The sequence below is a fragment of the Tiliqua scincoides genome, chromosome 1 (assembly GCF_035046505.1).
Source record: "Tiliqua scincoides isolate rTilSci1 chromosome 1, rTilSci1.hap2, whole genome shotgun sequence".
Classification (NCBI taxonomy): domain Eukaryota; kingdom Metazoa; phylum Chordata; class Lepidosauria; order Squamata; family Scincidae; genus Tiliqua; species Tiliqua scincoides.
The window spans coordinates 244,083,601-244,101,804 of NC_089821.1; positions in this window are offsets into that span (position 1 = coordinate 244,083,601).

Here is an 18,204-nt window from a genome sequence, read left to right on the forward strand (position 1 = left end):
AGGTTGCTGAAATCTGCACTGCTAAGAAACCTGCTGGCTCTGGTTTGACCGCAATACACATTCCTGAGATATGCGCTTCTTCATAACATCCTCTGTTTACAGGCTCTGGGCAACAGCCTTCGCAACTGGCCCACTCTGGTGTGCCTGACTGGGGGGGGCAGCAGATTTGCCTGCCTACCGGTTGCCATGTTACCAAGGCTAAGCTCAGTGCCTGTGCATTTTCCTACAGGTGCAGGTCTCTTGTGGCCTTGTGTGCTCCCTGAGACATCTGGTGGGCCACTGTGAGATACAGGAAGCTGGATTAATGGTCCTTTGATCTGATCCAGCAGGGCTTTTCTTATTTTTGTATATTAATGTGAGTTCCAGCTGTGCAGCATGCCCACAGGATTGGGCTGTAAGAAAACGACATAAGAACAATGGAGATCAGCGACTGAATTCGATTTAGTTAACCAACAATTTAACCAGAAGTAAAAAAAAAACAAACACAATAATAGCATTGGGAGAAAAAGAAGAGCAGTGGGGCTGTACCTTAAGAAAAATCAGTTAAAAGCTTGGCAAAACAAAAACATTTTTTAGCCCTCTCGGAAACGCTGCAGCAGTGCTAATTAAAGAATAACACAGTGATCAGGCTCCTAATGGCAAATTGACCACTGGAAGAAAGTCCCGAGCATTGATGGGGTGGGGAACAGGCAGGATTACTGAGCAATTCTGAAGGAAAGGACAAGCAACTGTGTCTTAATAGCTTTAGAAGCAACAAGAAAACAGCAGTCCTTTGATGAGAAACTTCCCCATCCTTTCAAGAGAAGTGACAAACCGTGGGGAAGATAGCAAGCACTGGTGAGATGTTTAAGTCATTTCATGTGTGAAAAGGGCATCAGATATGACAGCGCATCACTTCTGGGATGGCCACGGCCACAAGAAGAGGATTTGTCAAGGATCATTTTTGGATTCCAAGTGTTATGGACTGTGTTGTGCTATTGCCCTAAGAGACTGCTGGCCTGGAATAGCTCCCTCGCACAAGCTATGCTACCTTCTCAGGTGAAGAGGCAGAAGAGAAATGAAAACGAAGCACCACAGCTGCCAAGATGGTAGGGAACAGATTGCTTTATTATAAGACTTTATTTACTTATTTTTTTTAAAAAAAAATCATTGTTGCACCAAGTGAGTTATTAGACCAATCAAGTCTGTTGCAGAAACAGTCAAAGCGACCAATAGAAAACATACTAACTGCCCAATCCGAAGCTCCCCAACACGAGTGCTGGGTGTCACAAAAACTTTCCCGCTGGCAGGAGACACCCAGTGCTGGCGGAGAGGCCAGAGCCATTCAGTGCTGGGCCAAAGTTCTGGAAGGATGCTGGTGAAGAGCTCCCAATTGTAAGTAACCCTGTCAAGTGGTGGGGAGGCTTTTGGGGGAGGGGGGATGGAGGGAGAAAGCAGGGAGGGTTGGGTGTGTCTGGCCTAGGAGAGGCAGGGACGGCAGCAGAAGCTGCGGCTGAATTCTATGCCCTGTCCAGAGCCCTGAAGCCTGACAGAAGCCTCCTTGATTCCAAGGAGACCCATTGGGACCAGTGGAGTTCTACACAGGAAAGGGAGCCAATATTCCCTTACACCAGTGGTTCCCACACATTTAGCACCAGGACTCACTTTTTAGAATGAGAATCTGTCAGGACCCACTGGAAGTGATATCATGACCGGAAGTGATGTCATCAAGCAGGAAAACTTTTTAACAATCCTAGGCAGAAATCCTACCCACACTTACCTAGGAGTAAGTCCCATTGACTATCATTGTTAAAAGAATATATATAGTAGCAGGTTAAAAGTACAGGTCTGTAACATTTCCCCAAATGCAGTCACATGCCATGGTAGCATCAAGCCTAATATATTAAAATATTGACATGAATGGGAACCCACCTGAAATTGGCTTGTGACCCATCTAGTGGGTCCCAACCCACAGTTTGAGGAACACTGCCTTACTCCAAAGAGACTCCAGCAGCTGCTCTGACTCCATGGGGGACTGCAGTGGCCATTTTGATGCTACTGTGCTGCACGGCACTGGCAGCCCATAGGATTGGGCTGCCCAGCTGTAATCCTATACATACTTTCTTAGGCATAAGCCATAAGAACACAATGGGACTTGCCTCTGAGTAGACATGCATAGGAATGCACTGTTAGGGTCCCATCTATCAGGATGAGTCAGGCAGTCACTTCATGCAGCAGACTGGTAACCCTCAGACCTCTGGCTACCCACTTGCCTCCATTGCAGCTCTTCCTCCTCCCATTCTCTGGATTGAAAAGGGAAGAGGGAGATGGATCAGAAGAGGAAATGCAGCGGAGAGGAGAGGAGAGTGGTGGACTAGAGCACCACTCTAGTGGTGGGAGGTCATGGGCTGGCCCTGTCATGTCTCAGTTAAGCTCAATGCTGAAAACAAAGCAATACAGAGCAAAGTATGAGCAAAGGGAAAGGGGGGGGGGGAATTAAGTTGATTTACAGCCCAGTCCTATGCCAGACTGGGATGTCGGGGGCAGAACTTTACAACAGTGGAAGAGCTGTTATCTTGCACATGTTTGATCTTGTCTGATCTTGGAAGCTAAGCAAGGTCAGGCCTAGGTAAAACTTGGATGGGAGACTGCCCAGGAATACCTGGTGCTGTGGGCTTATACCATAGTCTTTCGAGACTGAAGGTTGCCAAACATATGTCATAAAATTGCTGCTGTTTTGGGAGTGCTGCTGCAAGAGGTGGCAGCGCTCCGTGTTTGTTGTAGGACTTCACTGCACCTACCGGAAAAGGTAAGACAGTGGCGGGGGCAGGGGTTGAATTTGACATTGATGGTGCACACGGAATCCTATATCCTCTTTTGCAAGCCCTCCTGCCCCTTTCTCTCCTTGGACTTGTGCCAGCAAAATCAGAATTCAGACAGGGATCGAGACCTTGTGTCAAGTCTGCCCAATCCATGAGGCTAACTGAAGTAGTCACCTCAGGCAACGGACCCATGGGCACACCCATCTTTGTCCTCTAACTCTCCTCCACCGCCCATCCTTTTCCTTCCATCACCAGGACTGGAGGAGGAATAGTCCGATCCTATAGGGCACTTATGGTCGTGGATCTCATGATCTGCTGTCATACGTCCCACTGTGGCATTGCAAAAGCGGTGGTGCTGTCCCGTGCTTCAGAACCACCAGCACAAATGACTAGAGGTCCTGCACACCTGCCAGTGGCTTCTGGGTGCTGCAGCCATGCAGGTAAGATGACAGTGGGGTTACTTCACGAGCAAAAAGGGAGGATTGTGCAGGTGGAGATTGCGCAGATCAAGGTGGAGAGCAGGGTGGACAGACAGCATCTTGAAGGCAGGAGGGGGTTGATCTCAGCAGCACTGGTGCATACCAGATCCTATCCCTATTGTCCTGGCTGGAACTGCCCCTGCCTCTCCTTGGACTTAAACCAGCTAAATAACTGTATGCAAATAAATGGCTTTACTATTTATTTACCAAATAGCTGGTGTGGGTCCAAGGAGACCCTCTGATGACCAGGTGGCCTACAGAGAGTAAATAAAATATATATTTTACTTGCTTTTTCCAGGCCATCTGGTTGCCCCTCTCCACCATTTGAAAGTTACCGTTCTCTGGTTGCTCAACTGTTTACTCTGAGAAGCATCCTGAGGATCAATTATTTGGAGGTAAATAAATGCTTGCAAAACCCGAACGCCTTTATGTAAGCCAAGAGTGCTTCTGTTTAGAAGCATGTAAAATAAATATCTGCCTGGGGCAATATTAGAATTAAAAAGAAAGACATGCAAATTGCAGAGATAAATTATATGACTATGCCGGTTTCCAACACCAAAGTCTGCTCTCAGGCAACTCATTTTATTTCCCTGGCCCTTGGTTCTCACACCTCTCGTGCCCAGTAAACCCCTCCCCCCCCAACCTCACAGAGATGCCAGAGGGCTACATCACTCCAGTAACAGTTAAGTGCTTTTGGAAACGGAAAAGCTTTGCACGCACCAGCTGTATTTTAATTATACAATGTACAAGACCGGCATGTATTTGGAGCTGAAAATGCCACGGAAGTAATAAAACTAGAAGCAAGAAGGGGATCTGCACTGCTGCTCATCAATAGAAAAGCAGTGGAGTAAGCAGCATGGAGAATTAGAACTGGTTCATTTCGCATGGCCCCACTGACGTAGGACAGGGCCTCTGAGAGGGATATTATCCCTCTCCATAGGATCATAATTTCATATGATCAGTGGATCATAATTTCTACAAATTACAAGATATAAAACTATGTAGACTTACATCAAATGTGAATGCTAGTCTTCACAGAGGATATGCAAACACTTTCTGAGATTCCAGGAAATTTCTGGCTCCCCTCCTTTGGCTCCCAGCCCCCTTTCTTAACCCAGGTACAATGTACTCCCCTGCACTCCTTCTTCTCATGGGCCCTGGTAAGTTTAGAAAATGTAAAACCTAGAATATTTTCAGGCCCACTCCAGGCCCAATCCTATCCAATTTCCCAGTGCTGGTGTAGCCGTGCCAATGAGGCGTGCACTGCATCCTGTGGTGGGGAGGCAGTCACGGAGGCGTCCCCAAGGTAAGGGAACATTTGTTCCCTTAGCTTGGGGCTGCATTGCAGCTGCACCAGTGCTGGAAAGTTGGATAGGATTGGGCCCTCCTTTGGCTACTGGACCCCCATTCTGACACTGGACCCTTGTACATTTTACCCCCTGCACCCTCTCTCATGGGCCCTGATGTCGGATATACAAATAGCACACTAGAAGAGTGAGATTCAGGCTCCTATGTACTCCTTTATCATTCACCCTATTCAATTGAGTTTGCTTGTGTAATCAGTCCACCACAAAGGTTGAATGGATACAGGCGAGACCCATCCAAAGGGAATTTTCATGGGTAGGAGGACCCAGTTCACATTGAAAGACTGCATAAGGTGGGAGAGACTTCCCACATATATGACAGTCCAGTCCTATAAGTGAACCAGGCTTCATTCTCAAAGCCTTTCATAGATTATGGAACACTTCAGCTTAAGAGGCCTTCTCTCTCTCTCTCTCTCCCCCCCCCCACTCTGTTGACATTAAGGCATCAGGTGTGCTTTTGACATATAATAATAACTAGGTATTTATATACCACCTTTCTGGTCATCGGATTACTCCTCTGACTTTATTCAAGGCAGTTTACATAGGCAGGCATTTCTAAATCCCTCAAGGGGATTTTTACAATCATAGAGGTTTTTTCTTTCAAGAACTGACAACATTTCAGAATGGATCTTCCTGGTTTGGTCTCACTCCTGGCCTCCAGTTCTCCCATGCAGGCTGACAAGCAGCTCCATCTCTCACATGGAGGGCAGCCAAGACGCTTCTTGCTCACAGCAAGAGCAGGTGGAATCACTCAGCTGGGCTTGTCAGCTGCTTCAAGGTCTCGCCATTCTCAGCCGTTCAGGGAGCTGCCGGTGTTCTCGAACTGGCAACCTTCTGATGTTATCTTCAGGCTAACAGAGGCTCTACCCTCTAGGCCAGACCTCCATTTGTAACCTCATCCCCTCCACTGTATCTTCTCTGTTCCAATGCTTTGTATTTGCCACTGATTTTGTTGGAAATCTGAATTTTTACTCTACTAGTGTTTTATTTGTAATGTGTTCAAATATTGAATTTTAGCCATGGGTAGGGGGAGGGGGGAGGAGATATTGTGGTTAGATGGGCAGGATATTTATATAATAACTAAGCACACACTACTTATGTCATTAGAGGTATCCCTGGTAACTGTACAATAACACAAACAGCTTTATCTTCTTGGTGTTTCTAGTAGATGGTGCTATTTACCACTTTTCAACACAGTCCCCCCCCCCCAAAAAAAAAAAAAATTCACAGCACAAGAAATGAAAAATGTCCTCCTGTCCCAAAGGGATTCATGATGATATTGATGATGATAGCAGCAACAGACCCTAGGAGGTTTTTGGGAGCCTATACCAACAGCCCTTGCAAAAGATACACTATTGGAGTGAATAGGGCCCAGTCCTATTAGGGCTCAATACAGTTACGGCCCAATCCTATGGTGCCCAGCACTGGGTGTCATGCAAGTGTCATAAAGCACTTTCCCATTGGTAGTATGTGTGTACCACCAGCTCTGGGCCTCAGTGCAAAGAAGACCCAGCTCTGCAGCGGCCAGAGGGGATTGCCACCAGTTGGCAGCAAGGCTTTTCAGGGTGGGGCAGAGGCAGGGAAGGGCAGAATTGGGCAGAGGGAGGGAGGAGGGAGGGGAGGACTGGGCCCGGGAGGAGGGTGGAGAGGACGGCAGAGTCTGCCACCAAATCCTGTGCTTCCTCCCTGGCTGGCAAGCCCAACAAGGGTTTCCTCAGTTCTGTGCCAACTCAACAGCGGGCACAGCTCCAAGAAGGCCCATTAGGGCCACAGTGTCATGACTGGAGTTAAGGAAGCAAATTCTGCCTTCCCCCAAGGAGTCGCCGGCGGCTGCCCCAGCCCCATTGGATACATCGGCGGCCATTTCAGCACTACTGTTTCTCTGGATGCCAGGGCAACATAGGATTGGGATGCTCCTCTCCTCCTGCTAAAGACAGCCAGTACTTAAAAGGTCCTTCTTTTCCATGTAACAGGAGATTGGTTGGTGGTGGAGCTGGGTCAACCTTCAGGGCCAGAGTGTGAGGAGAATTCAGACAGAGAAAACTGAAAACCCCCATCTTTGCTCTGTAAGAGATGGATGTTGCTTTCCATGCTCAGGCAAGAAGTGGTGGGGTCAGTTTTATGGTGTCAGCTGCAAGGATTCCACACAGAAATGCTAACAAAGCCACAGAACGAAGCTGAGCAGAGAACGTGATGTTTGATAAAGAGGACGAAGATGATTCTAATTAGCAGGCAGAGGCACTTGGGCTGACCTTTGCTCTCCAACAGTCACCACTGCTTGGCAAAATGCATGCTTCATTGGGCCTTTGTCGGCATGCTGCTCTCCGGAGGAACCCGACCAGCATACTGAAGAGCTGCTCAAATGCATGCATCTGCTGTTGGCTGGGAATGCAACATCCCTTGTCATCTGAAGCATTTGCACTCAATGGATGGAAGGCTGAATAAAGAATAGAGATCTGATCTCCTCCCCTCTCATGGACCAGTACGGTCCAACTTTCTGTCCTCAAGGAACCCTGTCCAAACTGACTGGGTCTGATTTCAATCATGTTAGTATTCATGGAGCGCAGAAATCACATTCATTTAATTTGAATGAAGTTAGTAAAGTAACAGCAGCACAAACTGGGAGGGGATGAAGAAAGCTCTCAACAGCATGGAGACTTTCTTTCAGGGGATGGTGACCGAAAATGGAAGGGGCTTCTACAGGGAAAGAAACCTCAAAACATGCAGCATGGACATGTCTCCAAGAATAGGTACATAGTTCTGCTTCCAGAGTAGGGGCAGTGACGGGACTTTGTACAAAAAGAGACAAAAGCACTTCCGGGCAAAGAGATTTGGAGGTTCTCCTGGATGTGTGTGTAGGAATTTCTAGACTTAGGGTGCAATACATGAAAGGACTTGGCATAAAGGACAAGCATAAATCCCTTGCACCGGTCCAACGGTGTCGTGAAAATGCTGAAATGCACTGTTCCCAATCCTAATGCCCATACAGTGCGCCATTCTACCCCCTCCCATACGATGACATGTGACCATCCGTCTGACTCTCAGCCCAATCCTAAAGCCAGCAACTCTGCCGGGTTCTGCGGCACCAAAATGACTACCACTACATCCAGCAGCACTGCTGAGGCCGCCAGAGGTCTTTTGGGGGGGAAGAGAACTTCTTCGCCTCTCCGACTGCTGCAGATGTGCCTTATGGCACATTTGTGACACCCAGTGCTGACACTGAGAGTGTTTAGGATTGGGCCCTCAGTCTTTGTGTGATTTAAATACCTCATAGCTAAACCTGTACTATTTGGACCCATTTCAACATTCCATCCCATGTGATCATGAAGCAGTGGCATCCTGGGTGGGGGACAGATGGACGACAAGAAGCACTGCATACTCATTTCTCATCATGAGGGGCTGCCACTTGGACTGTATTCTAGAAATTGGTCCCTTATGATCTGTTTATTGAAATCTGCTTACACTTTCTAATTTTTTAAAACTAAATTTGCAATTCCATTCTTTCAATCTTCTTTGTGCATATGTGTATCATTTGATGCTTCTATCACTAGCAGCCCAATCCTAACCTGACTGGACCAGTCAGGTTGGCAGGCCTGCCCCGCATCCAGAGCAGGACAGGGGCCAGTTGCGACTCAACCCTGGGCAAGGGGAATTCCTTCCCTTTACCCTAGGTAATGGTGCAGCAGCCCCAATGGAGCTACTCAGATCTGCACCACCTAAAGAGGTGGGGTAGATTCAGCTAATAAACCTAAAGAGGTGGCGCGGATCTTGCGGCCCGGAGCTAATACAGGCTGCCCGGGACCAGGGATAGCATCCAGCACAAGTGCAAAATCCTGGCCCCACCCCCGCTCACCCACAGCCCGCCCATGAGCCCACCCACTACCCGCCGTTAGTTGTATCTCCATTGGGCCATGAGTTGTATCTCCTTTAACAACTTGTTTCTCTTGCAGTGGGATCTTCTGTACCAAATCTCTGGAAGCGCACTTAGTTATGTGCACGTCTCTTCTTTTTAACCTGGCCATACCTAGAACAGAACAGAACAGCGCCATAGTTTGGAAGCAGGCTTTTCAGATCATGCATATTAGCTGAATATATGCTCACACTGACTGTATCAAAAGGAACGCATGATAAATATTAAAAGGAAGATTAAGAAACATATTTTTCAATATCTCAGATGATCTGCCTACAAGATACCTTGCCATGTGCTAAACAAATATAAATCCCACGACATTTTCAGCCACACTCATGAGGCTAACAGCATACATGCAAAGAGTCTCAATTCAGAAGTCTGATCAAAACAAAACCAGGTCATGAAGCTCAGAGCCATCGTCGCTTCAGCCTGTTCTTTGGGGATTCATACATGGGCTGCCACTGAACTACATGACCCAGATGCTACTATCATCAAAGGATTCAAAACAAGATCAGTTCAATACATAGCATCCATAGCAGTCCAAAGGAGGCAGAGGGCAATTACTTATTTTGGGCTTTAGTATCATATATAATCTTTCATTCATCTTCCACATTCCAGTGACATAAGCAACATCACAAGGAGAGGATTTTTCATTTAAACTACTATCATTATTGTTGTCTTTTAAGTCCCAGGCAAAGTTTGTCCTTTTCTCACAGATTCATTTTAATGGCATTGCTTACCCACTGGTTAGGATCAACCACCTACTCTAACTCCCCCCACCCCCCTTCCCAAGCCTTCCTGTTGAGCCCAGGTCATTGTAAAGGCTTGAGCTGTGGAATTGGAACTGCTGCACTTTCCCAGCACAGGGAACCCCTGCTCCCTCCATCATCATACCAATTTTTGGCAAAGGAGGCTGAAGTGGAGTTAGCCCCACATGGTTCCCACAGTTAATTACATCTCATGATAGACGTTTCCCTGAAAGTAGAGGGTTTTATCACTGTGTTCATCCTGAATAGCAACAGTTGATCAGGACGGATGACTATTAAGCACCACCCAGTAACATAGCTAGAGGGGGCAAAACAGCAAGTAGTGCAGGTGCCGCAGTGCTCAGTGTAAGCCATTCCAGGCAGCAACAGCAATGCGCAGGAGATGGTGTTCAGTTTGGCAAGTGCCTACTACCTATTGCCATCACTGCCCGGAATGGCTCTGATGGAGAATGGGATGGGCCGATTACATGGCGGCTGCAGTATTTACCTTCTCCCACCTCCGCTATGTTGCTGGTACCACCAATAGTTGCGTAAAACATTGAATGCAGAGCACTGTAGAGGCTGCCACACTGAAGCTAAAAAATTAACCAGGCCAAGACATGAGTGGGATGAGGAGGTTGCACTATCAGAATTCCCGGACACGGCACATCTATAATTGAATTTCTTTTCTAGCATGTCTGATGGAAGTGAATAATGTCTCGAAAGGATTTTACAACTTTTCTGTTTGTAGAATATCCAGTAACAGACTGCAGTTGTCTCAAATGTGTTTGTTAAGTCAAAATGATTTGATGGCATTTTTGCAAGGCTCAGTCGCTTGGCATGTTTGCTCTTTGGAATGTGCATTAAGACCTGCTTAATTTCTTCACGATAAGGAGCAAAAAACGGCTTCCATTTCCCAAACTACATGAGAAGAACACTTATCAGGTTTCTAGTGCACGTCAAGAGAAAATTTAACACTGGATTTCCCACTTGAATATGCAGTTTGAAATGTATGCTGAAGGCCGATTGATACCATTTAAACCTCAATCTTCTGGAAGTTGACTGCCAATGAGCGTGGGGGAGGGGGAGGTAGTAGCATGGATAGTGTGATTGTTAACATACTTACAAGACAATCCTATACATATGCACTCAGAAGTAAGTGCACTGGGTTCAGTGGGACTCAGGTAGGTGTATATAGGATTGCAGCCAGGTAAACATGCAGCCCATTATTTAAGGACACTGAGTAGAAGGTCGATTGTGATATGGTAGAAGACCTCTTTGTGATTTGCAGTACAATAGATTGTGCCTCAGTTGGAGAGGTTTCTGAGGGCAAAAGGGTATGGCAGGGTGTGGACTGCAACCATGCTTAGGTCAGCTGGGAGAGTCTTCTTGGAGAAGGAACTGGGCAGTTAGAATCTGATTTATTATTCAGGAAAACTTGTGCTTCCAAGTGAGATTATGCCAAGGTGGAGACCCAAATTTGCATGGGTAGCGTGGCACAAATACGCCACAGTGCTACATTCCCATTTCTGTTCCTTTCAATCAATGGCCCTTTTTGGCATGATCCTGATTAGAGGACCCTGCCTGACTCTCAGGGTTGTCAGACAAGGAACAAAGATAGAGTTGGGAGAGAATGTGCATTTTGAAAAGTGAAGTCAGCATGACTTCACTTGAATGAATGCAACAATATTTTTCTCACATTACTAGTGAAACATTAAAAGTAAAAGCTGTGATTCACAGCATGATGTCATTTTTGTAAGACTTCACTTATACTGCTTTTTAACACACACACACACACACACACACACACACCCCTGATTGCCAGTTTCAATTATGTTCTGTCAATAGCCTACAGAGAAGCTGAAGTCTTTCAGTGACCTCAGCTTTGATCTAGCGTTTTAAGCATCAAGAATATTGCAAATGGTACCTCGGTAAAGAAATGCACATTTTATCACATTTCAGATGAAATTTATAAGACCAAAGACAATTTACAAGGCAGGTGACAATATTCTAATGTGGCCCAATTAGTAAAAGGAGTAAAAGGGATAGAAATATAGGACTCTATGAATATAACACTTCCCATCAAACTGGATCAAAGCTTTCTGAAGTTATCCAGAAAGTGAATCTGAAATTGAGTGGATTTTCAGAACTCTATACTGGTTACCTGCAAGAATGCAGTTTCATCATTTAGACCATCAGAATGATGGTCAATTGCAACTCTACAGAAGCCATAGGAAATGAGCCAAAGGCACTTACATATTGTGGCTGTAAATCCAGTGTCATGCACTTCCTTAATGCACTTGTCATGTACTTTACCAAGCAATGAAAAGTTCCAGGGACTTCCGGAGCTGCTGGCTACTGAGTAAGACAACTGAGAAGCAGTGTATTGTCTATGCTAACTGATAGCGACTCTCCAGGATACTAGACAGGATCTCCTTCCTTGGAGGAGAAGGGATCTGGAGTGTCAACTTTCCATGCAATAGCTTCCATCCATGGCATCTCCAAGTAGGCCATGGAAAAATTCCTCCCTAATAACCTGAAGAGCTGCTGCCATTGCCTGTGCTGACAGTGGTCTGATTCAGTATAGAGCAGTATCCTATCATTCCCAGCCCTACCTGGACTTGCCAGGAATTGAATATGGGACCCTCTACATGCAAAACTGACTTATAGTCTCCCTCCCAGCAGTGCACTGGAGATTCATGATACAGCCATAAGTGACAACAAAGAGGTAGTGCCACAAGACAGCAGGTCCCCTGCAGATCTCGAGAGAGGGACTCTGAACCCTATTGTATTGGCAACCTTCAGTCTCAGAAGACTATGGTATCGCGCTCTGAAAGGTGGTTCTGGCACAGCGTCTAGTGTGGCTGAAAAGGCCAATCCGGGAGTGACAATCCCTTCCACATGTGGAAAGCGCCGACAATCAGCCTAAAGAAAACACAGGTCATGGCTCAGGATGTGGACTCACCTCCCTGCATTACAATCTCTGCGCATGAACTGGAGGTTGTCCATGACTTTGTGTACCTTGGCTCAACTATCTCCGACACTCTTTCTCTCGATACTGAGCTAAACAAACACATCGGCAAAGCAGCTACCACGTTTTCCAGACTCACAAAGAGAGTCTGGTCCAACAAGAAGCTGACGGAACATACCAAGATCCAGGTCTACAGAGCTCGCGTCCTGAGTACACTTCTGTACTGCAGCGAGTCATGGACTCTCCGCTCACAACAGGAGAGGAAACTGAACCCTAAGTTACTGCAGTTTAAACCAGCTCAGCACTCTTGTCTTTGTCCTTTCCAACCAGATCTCTCTCTCTCTCTCTCTCTCTCTCTCTCTCCACACTGAAAATGAAAACTGCATACAGCCTCCTGGGTACTAGTCTAACCTTTCAAGTGAATTTCAGATACATTCGCAGACATGAAGAAATATTCAACAAAGCATCACTTGAGGCAAAATCTTCTGACCCTTTCAAAGTAATCAAGGCAGGGCAAATCCATAATAGGACTTCACTTGCTTGAAGAAGCATTGAATAAGGCCTGATCTGTGTTCATTACTTGGCCATCATGATGGTTACAGGTCCTAACACCATAAAAAGGACTATTTAGCTATGAGTCATCAAGTCTGGAATAATCTTTTTATGAGATATCAAGTGATGTGCACACATGAGTAATTGGGTCCTGAGAAGGACTTTCAAGAGGCAAAGGAACAAAATGAAAACCAAGAAGAAGCAAACTGTGGAGGACGTCAACAGATAGTGAGAAACCGACATGGTATTCTCTAATAATTCCTTAGTGGCAGCTGCATTGCAGCAGGGCTCTTCTTATGATCTTACAGCACAAGACCATGCGTATTTATTTAGAAGTCCCACTATGTCCAGGAAACTGTGATTCGGACTGCAGCCCTAGAGTCCAATTCTATCCATAACCTATTGTATTGTGTCCCATTGTATCCAATTCTGTTTAAATTCCATTGTAGTCAATGGGACTTACTCCCACATAAATATGGATAGGATTGCAGCCTTCGTGTGTAAAGGGTGAACAGCAAAGAGCCCAGAACAGTGCCCTGAGGTGCTTTCACTCTCCCCAACAGAGAGACTGAAAGAGAGAGGGAGCTTCCCCCTGTAGAAACATGGAACTAATTATTAGATAGCAGGGCCTAGGAGAGGGGGTAAAGGGGGTAATTTGTACCTGGGCCTAGGGTCTAAAGGGGGACCCAGGAGCCAATGGAGAGGGCCCAGAAATTTCCTGGGATCTGTCATTTTCCTATCAGACTTGTTGCCCTTACAGGATGCTGAGGTCACTAGCATGACCAGGGATGCTGGGAACACTACTGATGCCACATGGGTGGGTAGACCTGGGCTCCAAAGACTTTTCCAGCTGTGTCTACCCTCCCCTCACCCTGCTTTGTCCCTCCCTCCCATTCTGCTCGCCCGTCACCACCCTCTCCCGCTCTGGCTTTGCAAAAGGGCCCAAAAGAAACTTTGTACCCCCTAATAAAATTTCTTTCAGAGGCCCTGTTAGATAGTAAGAAACCCATTTGAGGACAAAATTATGGAGACCTAAGTCATGCAGGGGCTGAAGCAATGGAGAGTGATCAACTGTCCCATATACAGCTCAGAGGGTCCCAGACAGTGGTGTCACTAGGGGGTGCAGCCACACTGGGTGATGTGCGCAGGGGGGGTGACACCACTACTCACCAAAAAATTTTAAATCTTGGTATTTTCAAATAATACCATCATGTTATATATCAATCAATGTGTAATTTCATTCAGAATGCAATGAAACAAACTGCATTGGAATGTCTCTATTGTATCAAAGTTACAGCCAAAACACCAGCAGGGACAGGGCAATGGTACATCACCATGCCCACCTTCCAAGGCATTGCCCCGTCCACTTCATGGGGGGAGGTTCATCATAAGGGTGATGTGCTGACCTCCCACATCAGGCAATGCAAACCCTAGTGACGCCACTGGTTTTAGAAACTTTTTATTCCAAGACTTGGTCCTGGAACATTTGAAATAAACATAGTGCCTCTGGACGTGTCCACAATCTAGTTCCATTTAAGTTGCAATCTTTGGTAAATCTACTTGAAGTAACAGCCCAATCCTGAGCTGCCCAGGGTGCATGGCTGCAGGGGTGCCAAGAACAGCTGCTGCCGCATCCTGTGCGCCTCAGACTGTTGCGGGCGGCGCCTCGGGAGAAGGGGACTTTTGCCCCTTCTCCTGGGTAAGGGAAGCAACCCCGCAATGGGGTTACTCACTATACCGCCCACCAGAAGATCGGCGGTAAAGGCATTCATGTAGGCCGAGCCCTGCACGAACGGACAGGATCCAGTGGAGCTGAGCTCCACCGGACCCACCTCCTACCTCCCCACTCCCTCCCCTGGCATGCCTCCCACCTGCCGTCTCTCCGCCCCCCGCCTCCCCGTCACACCTCCCGCCTGCCCTCTCTCCGCCCTCCCCACGCCTCCCCCCTTCCCAGAATGCCTTCTCCCCACCCCCCTTCCCGCCCCTGCTTGCCGTGCTGCGGCTCTGCAGTTCGTGAGACAGCCAAGCAGCAGAGGACGGGCGCCCGCCTGGCGCTAGCCCAGCTCCAGCCAGTGCTGGGCTAGCATAGATGCTGGCCCAGTGGTAAGCCTCGCAGACGTGCCTTATGGCATGTTTGCAACAGTGTGCTCCGGCACAAAGCCGGATCGCCGAGCTCAGGATTGGGCTTTAAGAAAATAAGCCTCATTGAATTTGATGGGACTTGCTCCCAAGTCAGGATTACATTCTAAGAGCCCAATCCTATGGGTGCCTTCCACAGACAGAACTTCATGTTCCATCAGCAGAAGGCTCTCTCTGTTGACACTGCAGATGCAGTGACAGCCTATGCGACAGGGCCACCAGTGTGAATGGCTGGCGACTGCACAAGCCACCAGGGCACTCAACCACCACTGGAGGAGATATGGTAGAGGGGGTGCGCGGTGGGCAGGAAGGAGGAGTAATGGGGTATTTGGGGGAGGCACTGGGGTCATGTCATGGAGAAAGGGGTGGATCAGGTGGTTGCATACAATGGATCTTATCCCCCATTTCTTGGCCCAGCCTGCCTCCTGGTTCTCCTTGGACATACACCTGTTCTATAGCTGCATAGGTATTTGGAGACCCACTGGCCATTGGGAGACTCCTTTACTTCTTACAGGGCCCCCTGCCACCATCATCGCATGCAACTCGTGCCTCCATGGTGTGACTGCATGCCAGAACATGGCAGAGGACAGTGTTGGACTGTTTGTGTTTTTCTTGTCTTTCAGGACTTTCCCTCTTCATCTCTTCTTTACAGGCAGCAAACAGACAGCCCTGCTTTGAAACCAATCCTCTTCCTTTTGTAATAGCATCAGTTAAAAAAATAAAACTGGTAGATGGAGAGGTGAGAAAAAACCATGAGAGAGAGAGAGAGAGAGAGAGAGAGAGAGAGAGAGAGAGAGAGAGAGAGAGAGAGAGAGATGTGAGCAGAACCCCTCAAATTAAAAAACCATGTATGGGGAAAGGCTGGCCTTGTTTTGCACGCCAGCAAAGGGTGAAATGAGGTAAATGCAAGATTTGTAATTAATTCCTTTTGAAGGTTTTACTGCTTGTATGCAGCTGATTTCGGTTACCTATAGGGCAGAAAAGAAGATCAGAAAGGAAGTGATTTCCCCCCCCCCACCTCATGCCAAAAGAACTAAACCTGAAATACAAGCTAGATAATTTAGCAGGCTGAACAACATGATATCTTAAAAGGGGGCAGACTGGAAATACATCTGCAGAGATCTGCAGAAAAGCTTCGCATCTCATTTTAACGCCCTTAAAAAGAACCACGCAATAGGTAAGGAATGGCTGCCCCTGCTCCACCCATCTCGCTTGGCTTTCATGTGTCTCCGGCAGCACATCCTCCTGTGCACTTGCGGTAACAAAGGCACGATCTGCTGCTTTTTACACTTTTTCCTTCTTTTGAAACAGACAAAAGCTGAAACAAGACTTAAGGAACAAAGATGCCTGTTCCAGATCAAAGAAAGGGGTAAAAAAAGGCAATGCTTTGCAGGGTTAGAAGAACATACCGGATGCTCTTGTGCAAGAGGAAGATGGGTGCAGAGTCTTGGACAGAGCCAGACATCCTTCTCAGAATTTTTTTCAGCTTCAAAGTGGGGGTCTTGTGGGAGGGAACGACTAAAAGGCTTCAAAACGGCTCTTGCACTGATTTTCTTTCCTGCTTTCATGGCCTGTTTCACTGCCCTAGTAGCAGTAGCAGAGTTCTGGGGACTAGCATATTTTGTTTTTTCCCCAGGAGGCTGTACAATGAAGGCAGGAAGCAAAGATCTCACGCTGATGGGCTTCCCAAATCCGTTTTCAATCATTTTTGTGCCGTTGCCCCCAGAGCCACAGAAATGCCTCTCCAAACTTCACAGCATGAGAAGAGGATGGGGAGGTTGCAGGAGGATGGGGAGGTTTCTGGCCAACCTTGGCAAGATCCCTGTGCATGGGTTACCTCTCAAGAAAAACTCTTTTGTAGAGGTCTTACTTCATGGCCCCCAAACAATTGATTATTCATTGATGTTCTTGTATGAGCTGCTAATTGTGATCAACTTTGGAAATCCTATATGTATGTAGGTAGAAAGAAAGGGCAGGAACATTAAAATCTTTAAAATACTAGAATATTCAAAGAGGAAATCACCTTGCCAACTAGGTGAGTCTGTAGACCACTGGTTCCCACACTGTGGTCTGTGAGACCTTGAGGTGTGGTATGCAAGGTCTCAGAAAAAAAATGACCTTCTATCACTTCCAGCATCTCACTGAGCAAGCACTTCCCCATGGACCACAAGAAAGGACAGAGAACGGAACACCCACAGCCACAGATACCAACAAAAGCAGCAACTCACATATCTTCTCTAATACCTCTAATACATCTCTAATAAGTCTCTAATAAATTTTATTTAATTATTACAAATTTAGATGTATTTTTTTGTGTGGGGGGGTGGGGGGTTACATGTGGTCCATGTCAATTTCAATTTTTGCCTCAGTGGTCCAAGGGCTCCTAAAGATTGGGAACCACTGCTGTAGACACTAACTCAATATCTCATCTAAATTCACCCTAATTTGGCTAACAGATGGCTGTTTTGAAGGTCCAGAAGAATTCTCCCTGGACTCAGTTTACACAACCCACCAGTTTGTGTAAAGGATTGTGTCGCTAATGGGGATGGGAGGGGGTGCTTTTATTTACAGGTGGATGCAGGATGTTGCAGGAGATGCAGGGAACCCTCCGCAGCCCTCCTCAAGGCTCCCCAATGCTTAGAATGTTGAAAAAAATGGCTGCAAAGCACTCCCCCTTTTTGTGTTCACAACTAGAAAGTGCATTGCACCCACTTTTTTTTTTAATGTTCTAAGCATCAGGGCGCACTGCAGAGCTCTGCACGGGACTTCCCACACTTCCTGCACTGTCCTGCAGCCACCTGTAAGTAAAAGCAGCCCCCTTCCACCCCCGTTAGCAATGTGATCCTGGGGATCGCTTCACTGCCCTCACTCCTTCCCCCGCAAAGACTTACCCTGTGTAAAACTCCCAGGAAGTTTGAGAACCACTGCCCTAGACAGTGTTGATAGCTAGAATGACCATGTGCAGTGGCAGCACTAGGGTTTGCATCACCCAGTGTGTGGGAGGCCAGCACATCACCCTAAGATGGACCTTTTCCCAGGCAGTGAGTGTGGTGATGTACCATCTTCCCAGTCCCACTGTTTTTTTGGCTATAACTTTTGATAGAATAGATAGATTTCAATGTGATTTGTTTCATTGCATTCTGAATGAAATTACACATCGATTGATATATAACATGATGCTATTATTTGAAAATACTAAGATTTTAAAAGTTTTGGCTTGTAGTGGTGTCACCCCCACCCAC